This window comes from Vidua macroura, chromosome 2 (genome assembly GCF_024509145.1).
Source record: "Vidua macroura isolate BioBank_ID:100142 chromosome 2, ASM2450914v1, whole genome shotgun sequence".
Taxonomy (NCBI): Eukaryota; Metazoa; Chordata; class Aves; order Passeriformes; family Viduidae; genus Vidua; species Vidua macroura.
This window is the reverse complement of record NC_071572.1, coordinates 93,630,915-93,658,782: the sequence shown is the minus strand read 5'-3', so window position 1 is coordinate 93,658,782 and position 27,868 is coordinate 93,630,915. Positions and strand designations below refer to the sequence as shown.

General features: G+C 37.6%; 1 long non-coding RNA gene across 2 annotated transcripts; it reads left to right on the top strand.

Moving 5' to 3' along the window:
- Positions 1 to 2,419: 2,419 nt before the first annotated feature.
- On the top strand, positions 2,420 to 25,995 carry LOC128804007 (uncharacterized). Of its 2 annotated transcripts, XR_008435898.1 has the most exons (4): positions 5,470 to 5,594; positions 7,656 to 7,812; positions 20,918 to 20,992; positions 25,698 to 25,995. It is a non-coding gene; the product is annotated as an uncharacterized LOC128804007 (long non-coding RNA). The 2 variants fall into 2 exon arrangements; XR_008435899.1 differs by lacking the exons at positions 5,470 to 5,594; positions 7,656 to 7,812 and adding an exon at positions 2,420 to 2,458.
- The last annotated feature ends 1,873 nt before the right edge of the window (positions 25,996 to 27,868 follow it).

The following is a 27,868-nucleotide window of genomic DNA, read 5'->3' as shown; positions in this document are numbered from 1 at the left end:
TTGCTTTCAGTTAAATTACTTCAGATCTGTAAATTTTCAATAATGGCAATACATTCATTCTGCCATTTGGAGGAGCCTGTGCCACAGAATAATGATCTGAAGAAAGCTCACTCATTTGCAAGGAAGAGTCTTCATTTGGGAATTAGCACTGATGCAGCTCAAGGGTGCTTTTTCAAGTCCAGGTAAGTTTTTTTAAAGTATACTTACTTGGGTTTGATATGCTGGCATTTCATTTACATTAGCATATGTGCTGTATCCTGTCAGAGCCTTTGTGTTGGTCATTTGACACATGAAGTATGTTGAAATTAAAAGGCACATGTAGGAGTAGACATACTTACAAGATGAGTGGAGGAAAATAGTCCAGAAAATAATTCTAGCACCATTTATTATCTCTGGAGTAGCTAGAGATATGGAGGTTATGATCTTAATTCCCTTTTGCTACATGCTTTTTCAGACATTTTGTATGTGTTTATTATATAAATTCAATATTTTGCTAAGCCTGAGTTGTTGTTTTGGATCAAAATGTTACTAAGTCTCAAGTCATTCAGAGGCAGTAAAAAGGAAGGTGCAGGTAGGTTTTCACAACTTGGAAAATTTTCTACTTAAAAAAGTCAGCATTGGAATTTTAAAAAAAATATTTAAATCTAATTTTTTAAAGTTTGTTATTAAATCTTGACATTGTAACACTTGACCAGGATTTAATTTTAGACTAATGGTTTCTGTATGTAGTGTTTATTTTTTTTTTCAAGACATCCAATTACTTTTATAACTTAATCATGACTTCACAGCACAAGTTAGTTTCTAGTAATGTTCTGTATGGGAGCTGTATGCAATGTACATTCAATAAGAACTCTGAGCAGTAAATTAATAAAATAATTGTGAATATTTAAACAGGCACTTGAATTTCTTGTGTTCTCATTGCAAACTGCAGGGATTCTCTAACTGGCAATGGGTTTGGTGTTCCAACCAGCAGCCAAATAAATGATAATTTATTGAAAAAAAAACCAACATCCAAATGCTTCTTATCAGGTAGAGTACAGTTAGTCAGCCTTTTCAATGGTGCACAAATCAAGAATTGTTTAATGATATCTGTCCACTTTTTTAGACAAATTATTAGTTAAATTACTGGATCACTTGCATCTTTCTAGGTGCATATACGATCTGAGAAGCCTTAACAATATCATTTGTCATGCAAAAAATCCTGCAGAGTTAAATGGTTTTCAAATTTCTCAGGTATATTACTGTGGTATCTTTGGGGTCTGGAAACAGAGGCTCCTGTTCTGCATGTTTTTGTGCACATGTTTGACTTCAGGTCAGTGCCTTCCTGGTAGAGAACTGATGCTGAGAACTTTTACATAGAAATAACATCAGGTTTTTTTAAGTGTAAGCCTTTAGTTTAGTCCTCTCATTCTTGTAGGAAGTATGAAGGTGCTGTTTTAAATAAATGCTTTATAAATGTAATGGATAATTAGAAGTCAGAAACTAGTTTAAAATAGCTTTTGAACTGTTAGTGTACTCCAAACAGGAACAGCAGTAGTGAAAAAGAGGCTGTTGCTTCAGTGTACTTCTAAAAATTGAAATGCATGTCAATAAAATCATCACAAACCAGAATTATCTGGTCCTATTTTGCAGTATGAATGCTGTGAATAGTGTTCACTAGATAGAATTTTAAGTTGTTTTTTTTTCAATGATACAGAATTATAAAAACTGAGGGCTTTGGTGTATCCAAATTTATTTTTAATGCAATTGAAGAACAATATTTATTCTTAAGCTTATTAGGTCCTGTTGGTGAGAATCTATTCTAGCTGCACATGAAATCAGACTTTAATGGAACACAGTTCCATTGAACCCAAAGTAAGACAAGAGTAAAACAGAAACCAAGTTCTGTATTATTCATAACAATGCTTATGGTGTCTATAATATGGATATTGAGAGCAGCAAGTATATTTTTTTTCCAGACGCTTTCAGCAGAACTGTTGTTTTCCTAACACAACCTCTGGTACAAGGATAAAATTGGGTTTTTGTCAAAGAACAGAGTCCTGTATCTGAAGAGCAAGAAGGTAAGGTATTGACATTATATCGTTTCAGCAGCAGTTGACAGTAATTTTGGTTATTTGTTACTTTGCACAGAAGTATACAAAAGTACTTGATTCATCATGCATCAAGAAGTCTCAAACATTTTATATCGGTTCCTTTTTGCTTGCTGGGGTTTTTTTTTACCGTTTTTATCTCATGGGTGGAATTTCTGAAAGCATTCAGCTCTGCTTTCCAAATGTGTTTTCTGTGAAATCAATGAGCTGACCTGAGTGGGAATGAAGGTTGGTTTATCTTTGGTGAGTCAAAGTTAAGTTGTCATTAAGTGATGTTGAAATACCATCCTTCAAATGCTAGGTCCTTGACATTCAGTGGGATGAGAATCTCAGAACTGACTACTGGGGACTCCCAAGCTACAGATCAGGTAAATAACTTCTTTGGAGGAGGAAATTAAAGGTGTCTTCTTTTCAAAATTATGATAATTAAGTAGCAAAGTGTGCAACTTAAACTATAAATATTTCCCACTTAACATTTAATTTAAAATAGACATATCTATATTTGTGAGAGGATTTGTTAGTTGCAGTTTGAGCCTTATATAATTATCTAACATTTCAGCAGTACTGTTTCTGAAGAGGACTTCTATACTGACACAGAGCATGAATATCTAGTTCTAATCCGATTTTCCAACGTGAACCTGTGTGTAGTTGGTCCAACTACTGTGGTTTTCATTTTGCAGTGATATCTTTTGATATTGAATGTATAATTTAGAACTAACAGTTTCCATATTAGAGGAAGTGATAGGGGCTCTGTTCAGATTGTGGGATTAACTTGGTTTATATCCTGTTTCAGCTAGTCCCCACTTTCTTCGAAGACAGGGTAACTCGGTTTGTGTTGTGACAGCTCAGCATAGTTTGTAACAGAGAGCCTTAACATCACCCAGAACTGGTGCTGCTGTACTTTATTTCTGCTCTTGGAAAGTAGAATGGTGCTGCAGCCTCTGTACTGGGGGTAGGAAACTTGGAGAGAAATGGTGTACAATGGCAGCAGGAGCTCTTATGGCCACCCCTGATAGCTTGTCCTAGTTCATAATCCAGGGTCGTCTTTTACTCTGCTTTTTTGGGGGGATGGGGAGGAAAAAGTGGAAAATAGTTCTGTAATTGTTTAAAAAAACAGTAAGTTTTCCTTGTTAAAAAACAAAAAGTTTTTCTTCTGTCATAGTGTTTCCAAGAGAAAACATGACAGATTTGGGTATTTGTTTTTAAGACTTAACCAATTTCAACTATAGACTTACTTCCTTGCCACCGTCAAAATCAGGAAGATAATATAAAAGGATCACTATTTTAAGATCAAGAATAAAAATTGAGAGTATTTAAAGATAAAAGATTACAACAAATCAAAGAAATACATGTATTACCTTTTAAGATATTTAACTTCAATGGGCTGTTAACATCAGTGAGACATATTTAGGGTTTTCTATGTTCAGTTCTATAGGCAATATAGAATGTGAGAGAAACAGCTGCATCTGAAATAGATCATCTGCTTTAAGAAAGTAAGCGACTATTTCTGCCAAGCAGTTGGTAAAAAAAACCTATTAAAATACAAGTGGCTTTATAGCTTCCTAATTAATTTAAGTGCATAAAAGGAGTATCACGTGCTTGTAATAAGTTGTGTGTTCCTAAGTGGTGATGAATACAAGGTTTGGGGTTTTTTTCCCCTATAGAAATGAGTAATCCTTGTAATTCTTACCACAGGATATACTAAACAATTGGGGGCGAATTCCTGTACCTCTTTAATTCATAAAGTTGTAAAAAATCTGAGCAACAGTTACTAAAGCTTCTTTATAATAAAAAAAAAACTGTGTAGTACACAGCACATTCAGTCTTAGAGAAGTGACGTATTTTAAGAGACAGTTCATATCACTGTAGGAAAGTTTGTGCCGTTAGCACTCTAAAATAAAAGTGTCTGAGCAATACATAAGCTGTGCATGTACCTCTCTCAGTGGGTAACCCATTGATATATTAGTTTTATAGAATATCTTTGTTCCACTGTTTTTTGGAACACAGCTTCCTGCCCACTCAGAAAGATGTATCTTAACTTCTTCTTGGGACTTGTGTTCCAAGAATGTATGAGAGGGCTATGTGGAGCTTACCTTAGGGCTTAGCAACAATGGTAGGACTGGATACCACCCAATGTGCTGCACTGATTTTGGGTCCCAACATCATGATATTTTTTTGAGAGCAGACACAGAAATTTGTTATCCTGGTCATGAGCATCTAGCTTAAATGCTCTCCTCTTGGATCCCACTCTTTTATTGTTGTCATATTGAACTGGTTGGTTATGTTCTTGAAGGAGGAGTCTGTTGCCTTATCTGCAATACAGCTATGGGAGTTTCAGAGTCTTCCAAGAGAGGATATCTCATTCCTGACGTGCTCACCAAGAAGAGGTGATGAAGCCTATGTAGTGCTTTGAAGATTAACTTCATTATCATGCTGTGGAATGGTAATTGTGTGTGTTATGGAATACCATCAAAAAGAGCAGTGAAGTTGATTTTTAAGGAGTAGATTTAAGTATTGCATCATTCAATATGCTTTCTGTAAGTTAAAAGTATTTTAGATTAATTTTTACAGAATTTCAGAGTATCGAGAAATTATAATTTCTGTATATAATAGACTACATTTATTGGCAGGTCTTTAAAGTGTTCTGTTAACTATTTACAATGAGATAATTTTTCTAAATAGAGATATTGTGTGTTTAACAAGATTTTCTATGTAAGTATGCCCTTCTAATTAATTTATGATAGCATGCTATACAAGAATTGTCATGTTGAGTTTTATTTTCAACTTTTTTCTTACTGAGATTCATCAACTAGCAAACAAAAAACCCCCACTTTTAAGCACCTCACTTTTTAACACATATTGATCCCTGAGATGAGAACATCCATGCTATTAAAAGTAAATATTGTACTATTTTTTTAATAACTAATATACCTATCAGTATATATGCTAGGTTCTAGTCGCTTCAGTTCTTAGTGAGGCACATACAGTTCACCTTTGATAGGTACGTTACAATTGTAGATATTTCACTTTATCCAAAGATTCCTGAGAGTAGAGGTCTTAATTTAAGGGGATGCAGAGATAGGGAGACAAAAACAGTGCATTTCTCTAGAGTCTCTTTTGGAAGCTGTTGTAAAGGAGTGACAAGTAAAGAGGACAATGCATTCTTGTTTTATCAGGTGATGCTGGTGTCTCAACTCAGTTGTCTTGGAGTTACCATTCATAGTGTACCAGGGACAATGCAGTAGTTTAAACTTTTTTTTTTTCATTTGTTTTGTCCCTTAAAGAACACTTGGATAAATAATTAAACTTTTTTCCTTTAGAAGAAAAAAAGTCGAGGTTTTTGTTTGTTTTTTTTTTTTTTTTAACACCACAGCTGGAATTGGCAGATGCTGTTTCAAACAACCTAGTGAAGTGCAGGTACATGTGGAAGTACTATTGTGCAGCTGAACTAAAGGAATTTTGCTGGATAACTGCTTGCCTGTTATTGTCGTTGGCACGTTACAGGTAATTTCCAAAGCTGTAGTCTGGCAGAGGAATAATAATTGCTTTTATGTGTATTTTTCAAGCCAAGACACACACTTTATTTTTACCAGTGTTTTTACAAAGATTCAAAATTACCACAACATTGTTGCTAAAAAAAAAAAAAAAAAGTTTGTTTTAAAAGAAAAGGAGGTATTAAGAGAATAGTGACACCTGAATGGCACAGGGAAAACTTTTGTCAGATGAACTCCTGACGGAATCTGGCAGAAATTCAAAGTCTAGTTTGTATCTAGTAATTCCATTAGCATTTCAAAGGTTGATAATGTTCTGGGAATGACACAGGAGGGATTATTTTTAAGTTAAGAATTAGAAGTCTAAAATGTTGTCGGTGCTAGGAATATTGTTGCTATCTTGCAATAGGTAAACGGACTATATCTGAGACACTCGGTTTTCTATCAGACATTTCTCTACTTTATTTGTACTGACATAATTAAAGTATCAGCCACCTTTCCCCGGTGTGAATAGAGCTGTATCAGTATAAAACTATCTGTTGGTAGCTTATTTCCACATTGAAGGAAACAACCTAGGAGTGTTGGCCCAATTCCAGGAATTGTTTGTAATTATATTGCAGTTGCTATGCCAGTATAAACTATTCCTATTGCAGATCTTGCACCAGATGAAAGTGACTTCAATCTAGTTTATTTGCCCTTATCCATACAGCCTCATAAAAAATTATACCACTTCAGTTTCACAGATTTGATTTGCCTTTGTAGGCAGACTTGCTCTTTACACTGACTTATCTCCATTTATTCTAAAGGATATAAACAATGACTGTTTTGACAATGAAAATGCATCTTCTGTTCTGATATAAGCCTAATCTATTCTGTTAATGCTACAACAAGTATATTTACTGTGAAGGTTAAAATATTTCCATCTGTCTGTGTGCACCAGAGCCTCTAGAGCAGCTGTCCCCATCCTGAATCCTAACAACTCTGTTATTCAGCATGGAGTACAATGTTTTATGTACTCTTATCAACTTTCAACTGCTCTTTTATAGATCAGTGTCTTGCCTTACTTTTCTACTATCCAGTATGTGTTACCTAAGAAAGAGTTAGGAAGGCTGAAGTCAGAATATAAGAACTTGGATGGCTTGCAAATAGGGCTGATCTGCATGTGCTTGTTATATACAGATACTGTTGAGTAGATTCAGATCATCTCTGTTTTAAAGCTACATGTGAGGGAGAGATCTTTGATCCCATCTTAAAATGTGGGGAGGGGATTGTGATGGGGAAAAAACCTGAAAATCAGTATACTTAGACTTATTTTATACTTGTCTAAGCCTGGCAGCAGTAAAGAAAGGACCTTGCCAGAGACTAACAGGAACAGAAAGAGTCAAAAACCTAGGGACCTTTGACCGTTCAGAGAGCATTCACTAACTTTAATTAGCTGATCTCTGTCCTGTGCTGACTGTTTCTTCCACCTCTAGCTGTCCATTCTACCTCTTCACTTCTGCTTCATTCCTGCATACTACATATCCTCCCTCCCACCCAATGTGCCCTCCTTACCCTGTGCCTTCTTCTATGTTGTTTGCAAGCAAAAGCCACCTGCAAAGTAGAACTACTGTTACATTTACTGCAGTCCTGCTGTTTGTGCTGTGTGTGGACTTTTCCCCTGTGCTGTCTTACCTGTTTAGACTTGTTTTTCTTTTATGTGGTCAGGGACCTTTTACTATTCTGTGTATTTGCTCTATCCAGCATAAATGGACCTTCAATTTTCATAAGTCCTTATAAGACCTTAAGTGTAGTTTAGAATAATGTTCCTTTATCCTGTTCTTTTATAAAAATCATTCATAGGCAAATGACCACCCCTAATGAGATGAAATATGAGATTCCATGGGATAAAAAGGAATTTTGCTCTTCAGTTTTTTTATAGGTGAACCAGTGATTTAAAAGTATGTCACAGCTGTGGTTATATTAGTGTCCAACATAATAGGATGAATGTTTCAGAATGAATTTTCTATTTGCTGTGTTTGCATTGTACTTGCACTGTTTTGGAAATTGCTGGTTTGTTTTCCATGTCTTACAGCTATATAATGTGCTTTCTAGAAACCATTTTGGTAGGTGTGGGTTGCTTGTCAGAAATCCATTCTGAAGCTTGAGTGCAAAGGAAGCAGGGTACTAATGATGAATAAGAATGGATATCTTGAGGATAACAATGGATTTTCAAAAGCAGTGGCATTCTGGTAAGAATTTGCATGTAATTTATTAAACACTACGTGATAGTTCTCAGTAAAATGTGTTTGTGTCTCTCTCTGAGGATTTGTCTGATGAAATTTTATTCTAAAATGTGAAAAGTAGGAGGATTCCTCTATATCATGAAGTATTTTAAATTCTGAAGCATTGTACCACAACTTTACTTAGCATTGAGTTCTTGCATACAAAAATAGTGAAAACATCTTTTTAGAAAAGTAAGTTATTTTAGAGAGGGAGTTAGTGGCCATTTATGGCTCACTGTTTGTGAGCCTGTTTCTCTGAATATTTAGAACTGAATATTTTTGAACTGTCATTTTAAAAAGCTGGGGTTTTTTTCACTCAGTATAATCTCTCATTGCATATTTCACCACTACACATAAGAATATTCTAACAGACATTGCATCCAGCTTTGCAGGAAATATAAAACACAAAATTATTGACAAAATAATCATAGCTGGAAACTTTTAATCCTCATATTGGTTAAAAAATATGGCAGCATGCCAAGTTACTGATTGGTACTGCTTTGTTGGAAGTTTCACACCATTTAAACAATGTACACAATTAGAAAGTGCAAGTGAAAACACCAATGAAAGTTTTACTATAACTGCAGTGTAGTACAAGAAATTCCCTTGAATTTAGTATTTGAAATAACTTAGGCCAATAATTCCCTAAGCAAAAATCTTTCACCAAAGCCGAGTATATTCTTATCTGGGTAGATTATGACTTCTTGAAATTAACAAAGAATTTGTGCCTCTTTTTTGTCCTATTCTTTGAATCCCACTGGTGGTTTATATTGAAGTGGAACTGTTCTGGTGGCAGCTGTCAGTTCTTAAAGCTTCTTGGTAAGGGTATTTTGAGGTGCTGGATGTGCGTATGCTCTGTAGCAAAGAGCTGCACAGATACTGCGCATTCTTCTGATGAGCCAGTTTCATAGCTGAGCTAGCTGTTCCAGAGCATGCTACTTCCAGTGAAATCAGGGTTTAGACACACCTCAGGAACTCTGAATTTTGTCATGCCCTGCAGAAAGCAGCGGAGGCTCGGGAGCCGATTGACAAGCAGATTAGGCGTTAATCGGATAGTCTGTGTTGGTCAGAGGGGTGGTGGTTCATGTCTCAGTGGTAGCAGTGGGCCTGTCAGAGGCCTTAGCCCTGCTGAGAGGCAAGGATAAGGAGCTCAGACACATCCTTGTGCCGACACAGATACTTCCCATGGACACACAGTGAGAGCAGGAAAACAGGGGTGTATTCTCATGGGGGTGAGCACCAGCCAGGCTGGGAGAGCATAGCTGCTCTGGACTCCATTGCACGGTATAGATGCACATCATAACAGGTACCTAGGGCAGCATTAATTGAAACAGAGCATCCTCTAAGATACTGGGGGAGGAAGGACAGAAAATGCCTGGTAGGTGAGCTCCTGAGAGGTCTGTGGCCGCACTCCAAAGGTCTGATATAAGTATATAAGTTAGACCTAAAAAGATTAATGTAAGCAGTCTCCTTATTTGAAATTAGATTGGCAAGCAAGGTGACTAAGAGTGACTGTTTAATATCCCTTTCTGTAACATTCAGTTTTTCATTTTACTTTTGAGGTAGGAAGGAGGGAGATAAAATCTGGCCCTCAAAGTACTATGTACTCATTCCAGTGCCAAAATACGAAACACAAATCAGCACCTTAAATTTAGGGGCATACTAGGTTCCCTTAACTGCTCTTGGACAAATATGCATGTTAGCTATATGAATGTAAACTTAGCTGCTTTGATGTACTTATAAGTGGATTTTTTTGACTGCTGTGATTCTGTGGGCTAATGTAATAAGAAGCTAATGGAGAGGAAGCTAGGCTGCTTTACAACTTTTTTTTTTTTTTTTTTTTTTTTCTTGCCAGGCTAACCTTTCAGTCAGGTTCATTGCATGTCAAGTGTTTGGTTAATTATTTTATCTTATTTATATTTTAAACCAACTTTTTTGGGGGGGAGGGGTGAAGGGAGAGGGGGCTAAGGGTGTCGTGTTAAGTTCTTAGTTTTAAATTCCCCCAGATTCTGAAGGAGGATACCAGTGAAGAAAAACCTACTTTGCAATTTCTGTATTGTAGAGGTATCTTATCTGTAGTTGCAGTAGTTATAAAAGTCAAGTCTGGAGTGTCTTTTTTTGTTGATCTTTTCTAAGATGACTGTACTGACTGGTATGGTTTCAAATACAAACAGTTAAGTTATTGACTTGTAAAAGAGTTGACTGTCATTTTCTGCTCAATTCCTCTTTTGCTAAATGATTTATGTGATATTAACTTCATTTGTGACACTTTAGTAGGTGCAGGCCTGAGGGAGAAAATGTTATAGTTCTTTCACAATTCATTAGTTTGTGGATATTTCTGTTACGTTGTTTCCACACTGAATGACTCATATGTTAAATGAACATACCAGCCCTAAGGCATGCCCTTGCTATTGCAGCCTACAGTGCAACTTGATGCCATTGCACATTAAAATGTGGAAGATGCTCATATCCGTTTGAATCCTTGGGAAGTTTTGTGCACTTCGGCCATGTGTGCTAGCAATTACTCAGCGTGTGTTCTTTCAAAAAGCTGTGGTTTACCATGTCTGATTGCGCTTTTTCACACTGTTGATTTGCTGAGTTTGTAAGCTACATCTATCTTGTGAGCCTAAGTTGGAACTGAGAAATAGTAATTTTTAGTTTTTTTTTTTCTTTTAACAAGGTGGTACAGTTTCATTGTATTCATTTCTGGACTGTTTGATGAGAGGCTACAGAAGTATCTGATTTGCATTGCCACCTGTGCATTTTTTGAAGTATTTTGACAGATTCAGAGATTGTTTTATCTTGGAAGTTGATAGCACAGATCTAATGCTCTCCACATAGTGAAAACACTAATTAGTGTTAGATTGAACAAGTTGGACCTGATTACCTTAGCTCTCCTTGAATTTTGGCTTTCTTACCCATTTGATTTTTCATTGTTTAATAAGAATGTGAAAGACGAAACAGATTTACCTATTGATGAAATCACAAAAATTATCACATTACAGATGCTTCACAACAGAATGTTGCTAGGAGCAAGCTCTTTAGTATTTATAACAGGGAGAGAGATGTGCACTCACAGCAGTGAGAGGAAAGGCTTTGAAAAGTATATGAAGTAAAACTTTTTTGATATTGTTTTGAATCTTTAAGATGTTTGGGCTTTTTTTCATGTGCCATATAGTGGTGTTAACTCTAAGCCTTCATTGATTCATATAGTGAAAGTATGTCTCCAGAATTTTTGTTGTGTGGTTTTGTTTTGTGGTTTTGATAGGAGTAAGACAGACTGCTGCGACAGGATAGATAAAACATATCACAAGGCAGGTATTTTGGCTTTTAAATAATGATCCTGTTCTGTTGTGCATAGTTTGCAGTAGAGTTTATGCCAGAACAAACAGATGCATTTATGAGAAGACCACTCTTCAATATAAATTTTTCACTCAACATTACTCATGGCTGAACGTTGGGTGCAACTTTTTCTGTCTGTGTCCCTGCTTGTTTTTGTGAGGAGGTTGTCACTGCTCACCTAACTCTACTTTCACTGATGGGGAGCTTGTCTATCCCGTCCCCTGTCAGCTGTGGCAGCAAGACTAGGCATGTTAATGAAAACTATGTGCAACTGTTAACAGCACCGATTGCAATTGCACAGGAAACACTGGAAGGCAATAAAAGCAACTGTTTCAATCCTGTTTGCAGTTCTAGCACCCCCAGATCAAGTCATCTCAGGTCACTTAAGGATGTCTCACTAAAATGGTATTAAAACACAAAAAGTTATAACAAGTCTACTGTTTAATCTTCAAGTGGTGTTGATGTATAGGCAAGAAGAAGGAGGTAGCAAAGTGAAAATACATCAGAAATTACTGCTCTGGCCAGTTGATGTGTTTGAAAGACTAGTGTGAAGATGCAGAATGGTAATCTTGTACAGCTACATTTGCTTTTAATAGACGATAGTAACAACTGCAAGCCAGAAAGCGGACATGCTGGTGTATTCCACATCTGCAGGTATAAAAACTGCCTCGCCGGGCTTCTTGCAGTCTCCTCTCTTCCTAGTCTTTGGCTTGTCAAGAGCCTTCCTTTGTTTGCCAGGAGAGATCCTGGAATCATGTTCGCGTCTCCTCCAGCATGCACAGTTTTAGTCCTGTTCCCTCACTTTCCCACCTGTTCCAGAGCATTTTGTCTGTTCCTGTACTGCATGATGAAGATGAGCAGCTCTCAGGTAAAGCTCAGGGGCTGAGTTTTGATGAACAAATCAGGATTTCTTACAAGTATAGAAGGAGCATCGATATCAGGGGCTGGTGGTACCGTCCCCTTCCTTTTCCCGTGGAATCCTTCGGTGCTTTTCTCTCGGGGGAGGGGGCAGGTAGTTTCACCGGTGGCAGTGCTCAGCTCTGCCGGTTACAGGCGCACGGACCGTGTCGCACATGAGCACGTCCGAGTGGCCTCGGGGTGTTCCCCGTGAGATCTGTCCTCGAGCCAGCGCGCTGCCAGAAATTTCCCCATTGGGATGGTCCGGGCATCGCCTCGGTGCCTTCAGCCCTCTCGGGCGGGAGGCGAGAGGCTCCTGCCCGGGCTCGGCGGCACTAGGACCCGGTGGGTCGTGCCTCCCTCCCTCCCCAGGTTGCTGGCGGCGGCCCCGGGGAGCGGCCGGGGCCGGGGCCGCGGCTGGAGCGACCTTTGCCCGCCGAACAGCCGCTCCACGCTGGCTTCATGTCAGGTTTCTTTTGTTCTTTTATAGCAGAAACTCAACTCTTCCTTCCTTCAGTGGTTATGCGGGGGATTGTGGCACGTGTTTGCCTTCAAAATCGCGCTTTGGCTAATGTTAAAATACGTCGAATTTAATGCCTACATGACATTTGCACTGCAAGACTTTTACAGCAACTACTATGTATCCTGCTGAACTCTTTGTAGTATAATATTCGAAACAAGACCGTAAGAATAAGAGTTCTAACTATTAAATTAAAATTAGACTGCAGCAGAAGTTGATGCATTATCTGACACTTGGCTTCTGTAGTGCCTGTCACAAAGTAATGGCTCTCTTAAACTGTACATTAATCTTCAACAAGTTCAAAAATGTCTGCTTCAGTCCAGAAACTCTTATTACCAAATAAATAGCTCTGGTACTGTTAGAAGTGTCCTTAACAAGAAATTCCTTTACATCTAAATGAAGTAAGTTCACACCTTTTTCTCCCATGAGTTTAATTTATTGCTCTTGCCCACCTTCTACTTAAAAGGAAAAAAGCATGGGGCAACTTTGCAGGTAAATGTCCGATGAGGTATATTTCAAGTTATGTACATTCAGAATATACTATCAAGCATGTAATAGCTTTAGAAAAGCAAAATGTCACTTTTATTTCAGAAAGGCAGTCTTTGTTAATGGGATGTGTTATTAAAATGATCACAGGTAGAAACTATACAACTGAAAGGTAAATCTGTCAAGTGACAGTTCTTGCACTGAAATACACAGCCCATGGAAACAGCAAAACAGAGTAAGTTACTCTGGAGAATAATTTTTATGTTCTTAGTGTCCTGGTGGTGGGTGGTTTGCTGCTTTCAGAACACAGATGATGTTGCCTTTTGTGTTCAGAAATTTTATACAGCCTTTCTGCAACCTGTTGCATTGCTTTTATTCCAGATAGTTTTCCTGTCATTGCTGGCAGTAAGGTCTTCTCAGACCCACAGCTGCCCATGGACTGAAATTCTCTGCTCTACCAGAACCAGAGCCTACACTCAAGTATCACCACATGAAGTTCATGTAGTTCTTTAAAGCTCTCAGTTTCTTGTATCCTAGAAAAAGCTGTATTCTCTCTATCCAAGAAAGAGTTCTGAGGCAATCTTTCTGGTTCTTTGTGCTCTCTATATTATTGATGTATGAGTCTTCACTTTTACTGTCTCTTGTACTGTGTGATGCTTTGGCCTTTTACTTCTGCCCTGTTTACCTGACCCAGCCTCTGACTAAGCCCAACCTTGCACTGACAATGCTGGCAGCCTCTCCTGCTCCCCCACCTCCAGACAATATCATATTCTCTTTAGCTGCCCAGATATCTGGGCATGTAGGATATACGTATGGGCATGTATGATATAAGTATGATATACTTATCATATCTGCCCAGATATGATGGAAAAAATCAACCGAAGTATATGAAGCCACATCCTTATGCTGTCTTTTGCTTTTGCCCATCCTAATAAAATTAAGACTCTGCTCTTTGATAAAAAAATTATAACGTTATATGTTTTATATAGGTTATAATGTCATATATGTTTTTGTAATTGCTAATACAACCGGGCAGTGTGGGACTCAGTATCTGCAGTGACAATGTGCATTTCAAACTAAACCAGGATGATCTTAGCAAGATAACCAAGCAGTATAGTTGTGGCATGCTAAGTGCTTAAGCTAATTCTAGCTGGCTTGCCTGTGGCTGAGTGGTAAGTAGTCAGTTTCTGGGTGCTTGTTAGCAAGATTTGTGATGAGAATCCTTGTTAAAATAATCCTTTAAAAATGATAAAGGGAACACTGTTCAATATCAGGTCTTTGAAAAATAGACAAGCTTCTAAGAAACTGGTTATGATTGGAAATGAGGAAAAAAGATATTTTAGATAGAACCTGCAGTGATGGAGTAAACAAGTTCATAATCATGCAGTTTTTAATTTTTCATGTATACTTGACTTCACTGCTCACATAAAAGCTTACTGTGTCCAAACATTAGTTGTTTCAAAACCTTCTAAAGACAACTACTGTTGTTAATGAGCTATTAATAGTATTTAATGCAAACTGTAGGAAGAGTTACTGTGAGATTGTGAATAAAATTTCAATAATAAAATCAAGTTGCTATTCCTTTTTTAATTTATATTTTTACAAAGGCATTATCATATATGCCTAAACCATAATACAGCTTCCCATTTGACTGGTAAAATACCTTCTAATGCTTCAGTTGATGTTAACTATGAGTAAGTTGCTTCCTGATTTCTCTGTGTAACAACTGGTTTAATTTATACTGTCATTGATAGGGACATTGTGTTTAGATTAATAACAGAATTTCCATGATTGTATGAAGGGATTATATATGATGTGAAAAAGCATTTCTTCTACTCGGTTTTGAATTTTCCACACTTTCAGTGCTTCTTTTTATTTTTTCTTGTACTGTAAGATAGCAAGCATACAAATGTCTGATCTGACCTCTCTAGAGCAATTACTTTACATGTGCATGAATAATATTCTTGATATGAAACTTTCTAATTTCTCTTCATATCTTCATAATATCTTCAGGATATTTTCTATGTTTAGTACTGTTCACACTTGAATCCTGTCTATATCTTTAGTATCCTTTTTGGAGAAAGAGTGATCTGTTCCACATATGGGATTTTTTTTTTTCTGGTAAGGTCACAGCACTGATTTTTATCATCCTGTTACACTGTTTTTCTTCTAATTGTCTTGCAGTGTTTAAGCTGCCTGTTTTGTTATTTTTATTTTGATTGTAGTGGTGTGTTGAGCAGAGATTTTTTCACTAAACTCCTGAAGTGGGCCCTGATTCCTTCCTGAAACCAAAGCAACTGGTGTGTTTTCCCATTATGGGATAACTGATCTAATGATTGACTTCCATTAAACAGATGCAATCCTACCACCCCCTTGCACCTGACACTGGCATGTAGTGATAGGATGAGGGTTAATGGCTTCAAAATGAAAGGAGATAGAGTTAGATTAGATGTTAGGAAGTAATTCTTTACTGTGAATGTGGTGAGGTACTGGAACAAGTTTCCCAGAGAAGCTGTGGATGCCCCATCCCTGGAGGTGTTCAAGGCCAGGTTGGATGGGTCTTTGAGCACCTGGTCCAGTGAAAGGTGTTCTTACCCATGGCAGGGAGGGTTGGAATTAGATGATCTTTAAGGTCCCCTCCAAACCAAACCATTTTAAGATTCTATGACTTGTCTAATTGATATTGATAATTAAAACAACTCCTGAAATGGGTCAAGGACTTTATAGCTGATGGCCCTTGTCTTTTGTTTTTCATGTAAGTTATTTTGGCCAGACCTTTAAACAGATACGTGTCAGTGCTTGTGAGTAAGTGAACATAAGACTGTGAGTAAATTAAATCTATGGGAGACTAAATGTTAGTGACTAACATCAATTTATTTGGAGATTTTTTAGGTAAGTGTTACCCTCCCTTTGCCTAACACATTGAGTGTTAGTGTACTAAGTTCCTTACAGCTGTGTCTTTGATTTGAAACCTCATAAAACACAGACTGTTTTTTTAATGTGTTTATTTTAATATGTCTGTTATCTGTCTATCATCACTTAAACTTGATTTAGTGTTTCTGGGGTCCACTTACTAATTTTGGTTAGATTAATAATTTTCCTTCATTCTGAGTAACTGAAATAACTACAAATTTTCTGCCATGATACTTGCCCCAGTTTCTGAATTATTAACAACTGTACTGTAATACAGGACCAAATACGTCCTTTTCGGCATTTTGCAGTTAACTCTTTGCAATTAATGACATTTTTTATCATGAAATCAAATAATTTAATTCAATATTTTCCCTGGTTAGATTTTGATCAGATTTTGATCTATGACTGACTGTGTCCTCATTTTTGTTTGTTTGCTTCAGGAGGCATTTTTCTCTTACTTTGGGCTTTGAAAGTACTTATTTTCTGTTATCTGGAGCGAGAACTGGATCATCACTAGTAGCAATTGTTCTATTCTATTTTCTTTTTTACGTGGTGCCTGGTATGACTTTTGATTATTGTTTATGCAGCCCATTCCAATGTCAAATCACCCTTTATATGAATAGATTCTTCCTGATATCCTAGTTCTTCCTTCTCTGTTTTTTTTAGCTATGTTGATTTGTCTTGAGGATTTGCCCATGATTCACAGTGGGGAGAAAAAAGCTGGTGCCAGCCATGAATGCATTCCAGGTCTTTATTATAGGATTGAGGAGTTTAGTAAATACCAGAGCTGAAGTTAGTGCAAAGAGCTGTGCATCATCCACCAGGCATATGTGTGTAATGCTATGATAATTGCATGATCAGGATCTGTATGATGAAATACTGTATAGCATTGTAAGTCTTTTTTTTGTATAATTGTAAAATAGTTCCTATGATGCTTTGCATCATGCAGACATGTGCTGGAAAGAATATCTGCAATTTTAAATTTTAGCAGTGTAAATATAATACAGTTGAAAGTAGAAAATGTACACAGAGGAAAAGGGAAATGCTACTAGTTAGGGAACATTCATACTTTAGGCAACTCCTGTAACTAAATCAAAAGACTGATTTCCTTAGGCCATTTCCAGAGGGTATCAGAGACTACTTCACAGGACATTTTGTAGCATTTCAGGAGTTCCTTCAAACAAATCTCTTCAAGGAGCCTCTCTCTGTTTACTGTAGCATAGGATCTGTCTCCTACATCCCACTCTTGCTTACTTTTGACATTTGAAAACAGGTGATGTGTATATAACTACTTATCACACATTTTGCTCAGAGGGGCTATAGGGGCATGTTAGTAAGCTGAATTTCAGAGAAAGCTTTGAACAACAGTTATGCAGTATGTTTTCAGATATTTAAGGGAATTTCCATAAAGTGTAAGGTATAAGACAGAAAAAGGCACAAGAAGTTTGTTTGAAAATACACCATGTGGGTGTGAGAGGAGCTGGAAACTGGACTCCTGACACTGAATGGCAGGTGGGAGATAGGAAGGGAAAAGATACAAGAAGCATCCCTGAAATTTATCTTTTTTATCAGTAAAGAGTGGAGGGTTCTTAAAGTGTTTTATCCAAAAACAACAATCAAATTAGACAGTATGATCTGATGGTCTTTTGAGCTATATATTTTATGAAAATTGGCCCAGTTTCAAACATGAGCAAACCACAGCTGTCCTCCTGACAAAGATTAAGGAGCAATAGGTGTGGTGGTGATCAGCAAGGATGGATCTTGAAAGTGAAGACAAGTGGTAGATGCTGTAGGAGTAGCCAGGGAGAGCTGTGGAGATAGTGATGTGTTCTCCAAGTGATTTACTAGGAAAAGGGTCTTTGCAGCAGTTCTCTGAGTGAATGTGTGTGATATGAGGCTTGTGTTTGTCAAAAGCAGAGAGAAAAAAATGTTGCTGAATCAAAAAGCAGAGAGCAAAATCTTGCTGAATCAAAACATGATGATGATGATTAACCTGATTGAATACTTAAGCTGATTGGGAGGATTAAGAAAAATACTGTCTTGGAAATGCAGCATTGAAAGTATCTGCAAATTATGAATATAAATCTTGGGATTTGGATCTCTTCGGGATGTAAGGTGATGCTAGAGTTACATGTCTGAGCAATAGGCAGGATGATGGTGTAGCTGTGCAGCTCTGTGTGTGTCACCAACAGTTAAATCATTAATAGGAAAAACTGTAAAATCTGTCCTCAAATATAACTGTATTATTTATTATTTGACGTTCTTCACTCCTACGCCTGCTTCCCACATAATATTGCTTAGAATATTTCCCCACCTGCCACAAAGGACTGGACATTAATTGTTGAGTTTGATTTGTAATGTCACAGTGGGGTGCCTAGTATGAAAAGATGTATTTTGCATTTGCTGGGAAGGCACTGCTCTTTTCATTTGGTTTATAGTAATGGTGAATACAGATGCAGTAATTTCCTTACAATTAAATTATGAAGTCAAGTCTTCCAATAACAGTACTCCATAGTATTTCAGTAATAATTAATTTATTCTGTTCCTTATTCTGATTCTGCCTGATGATACAAGAATTCCCCCCAGGAAGAGGAAGCTTTTAGTCTGCTTGAGAATTTTATAGCCAGGTCCCATACCAGCGACAGTCATTTTTTCCTTCCCCCTTCAGCATGTACCAGAACTCACAGGTTGAGAAAGGACAGAGGAAATACATCTGCTCTTGGCTAACTTTCCAGTGGTGTGTAGTTGCATAGACATGGTAGCAAACAAGTGTGACTTAGAATTGTTTCTAGGCTTTTCTGACTTAAACCAGAGATGAGGCAGCTTTAGTATCAAGGAGGCATAACCTGAAGAAAAAATCCAAACAGCTTTTTTGTTGTTGGTTTTCAATAGATTTCTGCCAAGTGTGGAAATTTAAACTGTTAATATATATTTGCAAGAGCAATAAGAAAGGTTGTCTTAGGTTTTGAGTAGTTAGGTGTCCAGATTAGAAAGATAAAGCCTCAGGAAAAGAAATTAAAACCTGCCTTTCTTTGGAAATATAACTCTGGCAAGGAGTTTGATATTAATGGCCCATCAATAGTTTCAGCTTGTTCAGAGAAAGAGCAGTGATATCCAGGAAAGGCAGTAGATTACTCTCTGCTTGCTAAAAATTTGTGAAATCATAAATTCATTGAGTAAACATACTCCACAGGCACACTGGGTCCTGGGACTGGGACCTCTACCTGCACAAGGCTGAGCCCTGCCAGCTGCATCTTCCCCCCAAGTCTCTGTGTGCCTACAGAGTGACTCCAGGTTTGAGGCTGTAACTCTCTGGAGATAAAATAACCAAAATCTGACACTATATTTGAAGCCAAGTGTTGTAGATTCTTTACTATGTGCCAGTTTCAGCCATGCATGTGGGACATAACTGGGAATTCAATATTAAAACAGGAGTAAAAATTTTGTTATCTATCCTGAGCTAACATCAATTCTAAAAAGACAAACACATTTCTTTTCTTCACAAATTTTGGAAATCTCATCTGCCTTGCATATCTGTGAGCTTACTTATATATAAGTGGTCTAAGTTAGTGTGTCATCTTGGCAAAAAAAGGCTTCTTAATGTCCATGTGCATGGAAAACATTTTATATACTACTATTTTTTCCTATCTAGAAATAATAGCAGTTTGAGTCTTTCTCTCCATGAGTGCTATAGGCAAATCAATGTCTCAGTGAATTTAAGATGTTCATGTCCTCATATATCTGGAGTTAATTTTTAAACTTATTAATTTTTTTATGTCAAGGATCTTGCTGCATCTTAAGCCATCCTGTAGGAGATACAAAAGTAATCAGAGATTGTTGATTGTCTTGAACATTTTTTTTGGGTATAAGGTGTATTTAAATTGATTTGTCAGGTTACATGCTGATCTCTGAAGGTGTAACTCTGCTCTAGTAATAGGAAGACTGGTATCATACTCCTGGACAATTCATTCTGTCTTTGGTCTGGCTGTCTCAAAGAGTTCATGCTAGTGAAGGTCCAAGCTGCAGTGATGACATTTACAGGCATAGTGAATTGGCCATTATGGCCTCCCAAGCTGAGAGATAGCCTTAGGTAGAGAGGAAGCATGACCCCTTCCTGGGGTGGGTGATAAGTGCTGGTGTGGAAGTTTGGATGACACAGCTCCCCACGGTGTAACCTGTGATTCCATGTGCTTGTGCCACCATAAATCTGATATTCCTGTAGTGTCTTCACTGTCACACACTCCTGTTATGTTAAAGTCTATATTTCAGTGGGCAAACCTCATTATGAGGAAGACTTTTTTTTTTTTTTGCTAGTCTCTTTTCTCATTAGCAGTTGTATGATACTAGGTGCATGCTACCATGGCGTTTTACTGGAACCTTGGGGAGACACACCGCCAAGCTAGAACTTCTCACAACCTTCAGATAGTCATAGCAATGACAGTTCTATAGAAATATTATTTACTTTCTGTCAGTTTTACAGTGTTTTAAAATACAGGCAGATGATCTCATTTTTGTTTTGGCCATCGTGTTACTAAGAGGCTGAAAATCTACATGAACAGCTGATGAAGATAAATACATTTATTGATTTTAGACCACTCTCTTTTATTAAAAATAATAAAACAAAATACATATAACAACAAAAAAGCAGCAGCACACAGGAGGTGAGCAAACACACTGCAGGTACTTGTGTTTGCCTGAAGGGGAATGTGCTGTGATCAATTAATGCTCTATAAATCTCTTGGTGTAAGATACCACCGTTGCCTTTGCTGTAGCTGCAGCATTTTAAGGTAAAAATAGAGATCTTCTCATGGTCTAGGCACTCAGATTATTTCTCTCTGATTAGTTTGATGTCTCTTTAATTAGAGCTGTGTGCTGTGTTACCCAATTTCATTCTTTTTCTCTTTACATATTTAGGTCCTAGTCCTGCAACTGGATTTATTCAAATGGACCTCGATAGCCTGGGGGCCTGATGAAGTTCATGGGACTCAGGTGACTGCAGGGTCTCACTCTGAAGATCTGATTGTAGGCCTGAATCTAAATTTAGGTTTCATTCTCCTGTCTATTTGCTTCTTAAATGATGAAAATTATCCTTTTAAATGGTGTTGTCTTTGGGTCTCATGCACATCCACTTTAGTAGTGTTGAGACACTGTGTGCCTGGGATATCGTCAGACATTGTTAAATTATTTCTGTTCTGTTGAGTGCCTAAACCTCATGATTTCTCTGATTATTGTGTTAGATTTTTCTATTTAGCGTCTTTCTGCCTAAAATGGAGGAGATCATCATCTGTGTTTTCAATCGTTGTGGTATTTCTCTTAACTCAGATTTTTAAGTCAGAGTAACTGTTGAAACTGTTCAGGTTATTTTTAAAGAAGTAGGTAGATTTGTTTATTTCTTGCAGGACACAAAGTATAATATTTTATTTTGCAAACTCGGTAGCCTAGTATTACTGAAAGGTTTCAATAAGATGATACTCTGATGTAATGAAATAAGTAGGAAAAGACTCTTTACTAGCTCGCCTGTTGCTTTTCTATTCCTGTAGCTGTGGTTACACAACATACAACTGAAAGTGAGGATAGTTTTATTTTTTGAGAGTCAGTGTATACCTTTTGTTGACAATAAGCACTGTTCCCTATCCTATTCCATGTTGCAGTTTCACTGCATAGTAAAGTTATAGCCCTGGTAGAAGCTATAGAAAGGACTTTGAAAAATCACATGTAGAGTGTGATCATAAATAGAGGGTGAGAAGAAAAATAGATGTGTTCTCTCTTTATACATGTTAGTATTTATGTTAGATATATTTTTAAAGCAAATATGTAGCGGTGTATGATAATTCATATATTAAAAGAGCCAAAACTTCCTTTCTATATAGAGAATCAGAAAAACTTGTTTGGTTTTTGTAGGCTTATTACAATGATATTAAGGAGCTTCACAGTATTTGATGACTTTTTGTGTATTCCCAGAACAGAAAAGCACCATTGTCCTGTTAGATCAAGGAGAAAACTGAGCCACTTGTTTAGTCAGTAGTAAAGTCAGTGATATTAAATGGATTCTCCTGCCTTTTAACCTTGTGCCTTCAGCTCCATTTTTCCCTCAAGACCCAGACCTTCCATTACCATCATCTGCTTTGCATTTCTACATGAAAGGCCCAAGGTGTTTCTGTTTGGACTCCCAGAAAATGAGGAAGACATGGTTGGTTGGCCATCTGCCAGGGTGCGAGGTCTGACTCAGTCCTTGCTCACAGGGGCTGCTGGTGAAGGCAGAGGCAGAACCGAGTGTTCTGTGTGGCATTCAACTGCCTTAACCACATGCCCATCGCTCTCTTCCTGTAGTTGTCTGTCTTGTTCTCAGCATAACTCCTAAAGACAACACATATACCAACCAATAAATAATCTAATTTGATGCACAGCCTTGATTCACTTCCTGAGCTGTGTCCTGCACACATGGAGCGGCCGCAGTCCCGTGGAAAAATTCAGCATGGTGCATGAGGCCAAAGAGTAAGGCTGTTAAGTGTCTTTAAACTTGGGCAATGAAGCAGTGTTCTTTTAATGTCACTTATTATAGCCATAGCTTAAAGTATTTTTAACAAGACACAAGAGAAAAATGAAAGTTTTTAGAACTGGTTGTAACCAATTCTCTGTCTAGCCTGTGAACGTGAATGTCCAGCTCAGTGAAACACAAAACATCAGCTGATGGGAGGAGGCTGGCCACTTCCAGGGAGGAAGGGAAGGAAGAAGGGTGGGTGCTTAACACCATGGGTATATCCAATTTGCTTCCAAGTCTCAGGGACTATTTGTGGAGTATTGACCCCAGCTTTTTAGGTTTTGCTTTCTATTCAGCATTCCCACACCCAAAAATTAGCTCCTCCAGAGCTTCTCAGTGCAATAGACATTGGGGGTGTTGCTGTAGTCTGCTAATAATTTAAATGAAGAAACAGAAGTCGAAGGTGAGCTTTTCTCCTACATTTTCCTGTTGAAAAATAAGAGGAGATGCTCCCAGTTCTCTCCACAGTGAATTTCAGGGGCTATCCTTCTGATCCTTGATCTCACAAATAGATGGCAAAAACTTTAATAATAGAAACTTTTGTTCTTGGCTTACCCCTTTAATCTTCTTCCCAGTCAAATTGAAGTGGCCTACTGTGTTTGCAAGCTACCAAGGATGGTGTGTAGGCTCCAGGGCCAGAGTAATTGTGTTGGGAACACAAGCTCATCTTGTTATCTTTTATGTTAGAATTTGGTAGCATAAGTGTTTTTTAGAGAAACCTTGCCAGACCATGGTCTGAGTTTCAGTTTTTGTTAATATATGCTTTATCTATGGATGGTGCTTGAGATTTGGTCATCAAGCCTAGTGATTTGCTATGAGGAAAACAAAACAATCTCATACTTTGCTTTTGCATGTTTTTCTCTGGGATATACAGTCTTTTATCCCAAGTAATTCAGCCAGTTCCTGTAAAAAGAGCAGGTAGGAATACTGTTAGGGAAAATTTGTTCAACCCATTCACTGAAATTTGTAAAAATCAAAATACTTGTGGAAGTATTCACTGGCATTTTGCTGCAAAATAAAAATGAAAACCCTGATTTAGTACTGGTTTGTTTTTGTTTTTTTTTAATAAGGATCAGTCTTCAACATTTCATAGCTGTAGAGAAATGGTGGGAATGGAACAAAACAGTCTTGATATACAGAATCACCTTAAGTCTGTATCTCAACTCAACACTTTGTGTCATGAAACCGTGGCCTGAAACTGCTGTCTGTCATATCAGATAATATTATCACTGATTTATTATGTTACTGCATCTTACCTGCTTTTTGTAACCTTTTGGCAGGATCGTGATTTTTTTCTGTATTTTGGGTGTTTTCTTTGGTTTGGGGTTGGGTTTTTTTACCAGCACCTAACAGAGCCCTGATCTATGATTTGGCTTCCAGGTACTAGGATAACAAAAGTAGTAATCATGCCTGCTGCTAAAATTTTTCTATGTTATTTCATTTGTATTTGTTTGCCTTCAGCTTCTAGTCATTGATTCTTGTTATGCCTTCTCCGATGGATTAAAGAGCTCTTTAGGACTCACTATTTTCTCCCCAGGAAGGTGCTTTTACCCTGTAATCAAGTTACTTCTCAATATTACTTTTGTTGTTGTTTGTTTGTTTTAAGAAAAAGCTAAACAGGTTGTGCTTTTTAGGGGACTCATTATTTTTTCACATTCCTGGATGATTTTTGTGGCTCTTTTCTATCCACAAAACTGTGTGTTACTAGTCAAATACACAGAAGTAAAATTACTTCTCTAGTTCCTCTTGTGTTAGTATGGTTAGAAATTGATGTTTTTGCAAGGTCAGATAAAAAAAAACCTACCTAATATGACTTCTACACACCTGAGTGTAGTTATTAGAGGACAGAAAGTGATGGGAGATTTTAAAAATTTTAAATATTTTTAAGTGATCCACAAATCAGCAAGAGTGGGTGTGCAGGAGGGATGCCAAAAGTATTTCTATTGAGGTTTTTAAGGAGCTAGAAGTGAAAATAAAAATAATAATTTTAATTGTAAAGCAACAATAATACATCAAAACTTAATTGCTGTGTTTTGCGTAGTAATACATAGTTGCAGAAATTTTTTAGGATTGAATGAAAAGTGTTTGTTATTAACACACTGTTGTGGGTCACTGGAAATAGAGACTGTAAGTGGATGTGAATATACATGTCCCTTACATCCATTTAATCCTATAAGTACTACTTGCTTATATTTGGAAACACGAGAACAGTTATGTGATCTATTATGCTGAAATAGAAGAAATAACATAGTATTTAGTCATATAAAAGTTCAAACAATCAAAATCCAGAGCTTCAAAGAGGCTCTTGAAAATTGTACTGCTTCAGTATTTCTTTCCAAAGGGGTGGCTATTTATTTTGATTTGCATCCATACTTTAGGACAAGGTTAAGTTAAATTTATACGAACAAGACTAATCAGATGCTTGTCTAGTCAAAACATCTCAGCCCACTCAATGACTTTCATGCATATCATGCATATAAGCACCTGAATTGGATCTGCACTCCCAGCCCCACACTTATCCCTCCTGGAAACCATCAGATTTTCATTAAATTCAACTTTAGACTGTTTAGACTCTCGGTGCTGCACATTAGTTTGATGCAAGTTTGTCTAATGTTGTGTCTGACAAAACTTTGAGGCCACCACATTGGCTTTCTGTCCAAACTGACTTGAGTTTTGACTTTGAAAAGAATGCATCTTTCCCTTGTGGCAGCATTCCCTCTGTGAAATTTGGGGTATATTCCACAAGGGTCTTCATTTGTTTCAGCAAAATGAAAGTGCATGGAAACATGATAAATGAGGAAGAAATGAGACTTAACATAATGCAAAAGACTTAGAATCCTCTAAAACTCATGGCAAAGAAGTAAAGGCAAACAAGAACTGAATAGAAAGCCAAATGGCCTCTAGTTAAGAAAGTAGTAAGCTAAACATATTTAGACTATAAATTTGTGTGTTAATGGAAAAGTTATTACTAAGATTTTGGTAACACTGGGTGACTTGGGGTAGAAGTTGTCATTCTGCAATCATGAGCTCACAGAGCCCTTTTCAAAACAACCATCTGCTGTTGGAAAAGGCAAGAGAAGTGGGCATTCTCTTGAACACTTTTTGGTATCACAGGCTTAGTCAGTGTAAAGTATGTGATTTCTTACATCCTAGGTTGCCTCAGTTTCTTCTCCTGAGTCTCAGAAATCTTGGAATAGAACCATTAAATAGAAGGAGATGACATCACTGGGAAAGAAGATGGTAGAAGAAACATGATAGAAGCTGGAGACAGTCTCTGTGAGAATACTAGCATGACTTCTTTTCTCTGAACAGCCAGTAAACAGGTGATCCTCCTTTCTGAACCAGTAATAAATTGCTATGGCTGCATGCAATGGTGGGTTTTTGACCAATGCAGCACCCAGTGTAGTGCAGTACATACTGGAAAACTGTTTTGGAAGTGGGGGGAGAAGGGTCTGGCTAGAAAATTACTTTCCCATTAAATAATGCTACTGATGACTATTTGGTGAGCAGATACAGCTGCCAGAATGCATTTTTCAGCTTATCTTTGCACAGGAGTGTGGACAAAAGAAGAGGAGAAAAAGAAGACAGAAAGGAGAGAGATGGAGAAAGGATAAGATTTTTTTGAGGCTCCTTCTGCTCTTCCAGGATATGTTCTTTGCCCTCCCTAGTGAGTGATATATGCTGATAACTTGTAGTGCTTGTAATCTTCCTTGAGCACTGTATCTCTGTGGGAAGTTAGCAGGTTTATGAAGTTCCTGAGTATGTGGACAAGTCCTCCAGCGAATGAGAAACACTCCATTGCATTGTAAGGGATGAGACAGACACTACACAGTGACACCCATGTACACGTGGCTATATTCAGCAAAAGGGTAAGACTGTCCTGTCAAACTATGCAAGTTCCCCTTTTGAAGCTGTGAGCAAATGTTTGTTTCCTCCAGCAGTTCCTGTAACGGCTTATATGCAGTCAACATTCACAGTAGGTCCAGAGTAGTTACTAGATAGACTGATGTGCGCTGCATCCTGTTTCTTGGAATCAGCATCCCATAAATTCACATTATTTTCTTGGTTTGTGGAAATAAGACTGTGTTAGGATTTCTAATATCAGGGACTGTGTTGCCATTAAGGTGTCATCTTCATATCCAGAAGCAGATGGTTTAGTCTGTGTTGCAGTCCTGTATAAAGGATCAGAGTACAGATCAGGTGATGTTTATATATTGTGTATTTTCAGAAAACATGTAGATAAGGAAACAGTAGCTCTGTCCCAGTACTATACCTAGCTCTAGGAATCTTTCCTGTTTGACATGGAGCACTGAGGTCTGTCTAAAGGAGTCCTGGCTGTGAGAGAGCATGTCCTGTTGAATCTTCTAGGCTGGATAAAATCGTAAGGAAGGGCATCTCAGGTATTTTTCATCACCTTAGGCCTGGTTGGATTCTGTCTGTTCAGGTGTAGAAGTCTAGCAGTGGTGTCAATATCAGAAGCTTACCTGCCTCTAGACTGGAGTGAGGGAGACAGAGTACTGACACCTTTAGAACAGTGTCTGTGAAGATGGACAGCAGCATTTTGGGTTTGTTAGAAGCAGATGATAACTCTTATTTCAGTGGTAGCCTTGAGTGTACAATACATAAATGATCTGGAGATTTTGGAGGGGGCTGAATATTTGATGTCATGTTTCCAGAAAGTTGAAGAGATAAGTGGATATTGCACTGCATGTTGTGTTCTCAGCAAAGCAAGCATCTCAGCAGGTCAGCGATTTCAGAAATAGTGCAGTCCTGAAAGAACATTTTTTGAACTCCTTTTTGCTGTTGAAGCTGAACACAGTTCCATCTGTCTGAAACTGTACATTGAGAGCTTCACAGAAGCACTTAAAGAAGTTATGTACTTATGCATAAGTAATAAGATGCTGAAGGAATCATATTTCATAAGAGTAAATCTATTAATCTTACCATAAAATGGTTACTTTCTATACAAAAGTTCACTTTAAAAAATGTTCATGGTATACTGATCATGTGAGGAAAAGTCTATACTGATGTATCTTCACCATCTTTCTGAGCTGAACAGTGTAGGTATGTGCTTGTGCTATGAAAATCTGTTTACTTGGATACTTTGCTATGCATCTGCTAATTCCACGCAAAGTGTGCAAATTTTCATGTTACCTATTTTGTGGCTAAAAGCACTGTGTAAGTACTGACCCTGGATTAAGAATGTATCAGCTCTAGAAATGATGGAATTGTCTTCAGGGCTCACATGTCAACAAAGATCAGCTGGTTCGCACGTGAAGCTTGGCGAGGAAAACACTGCAGCAGCACTGGTGCCATCCCTGCTC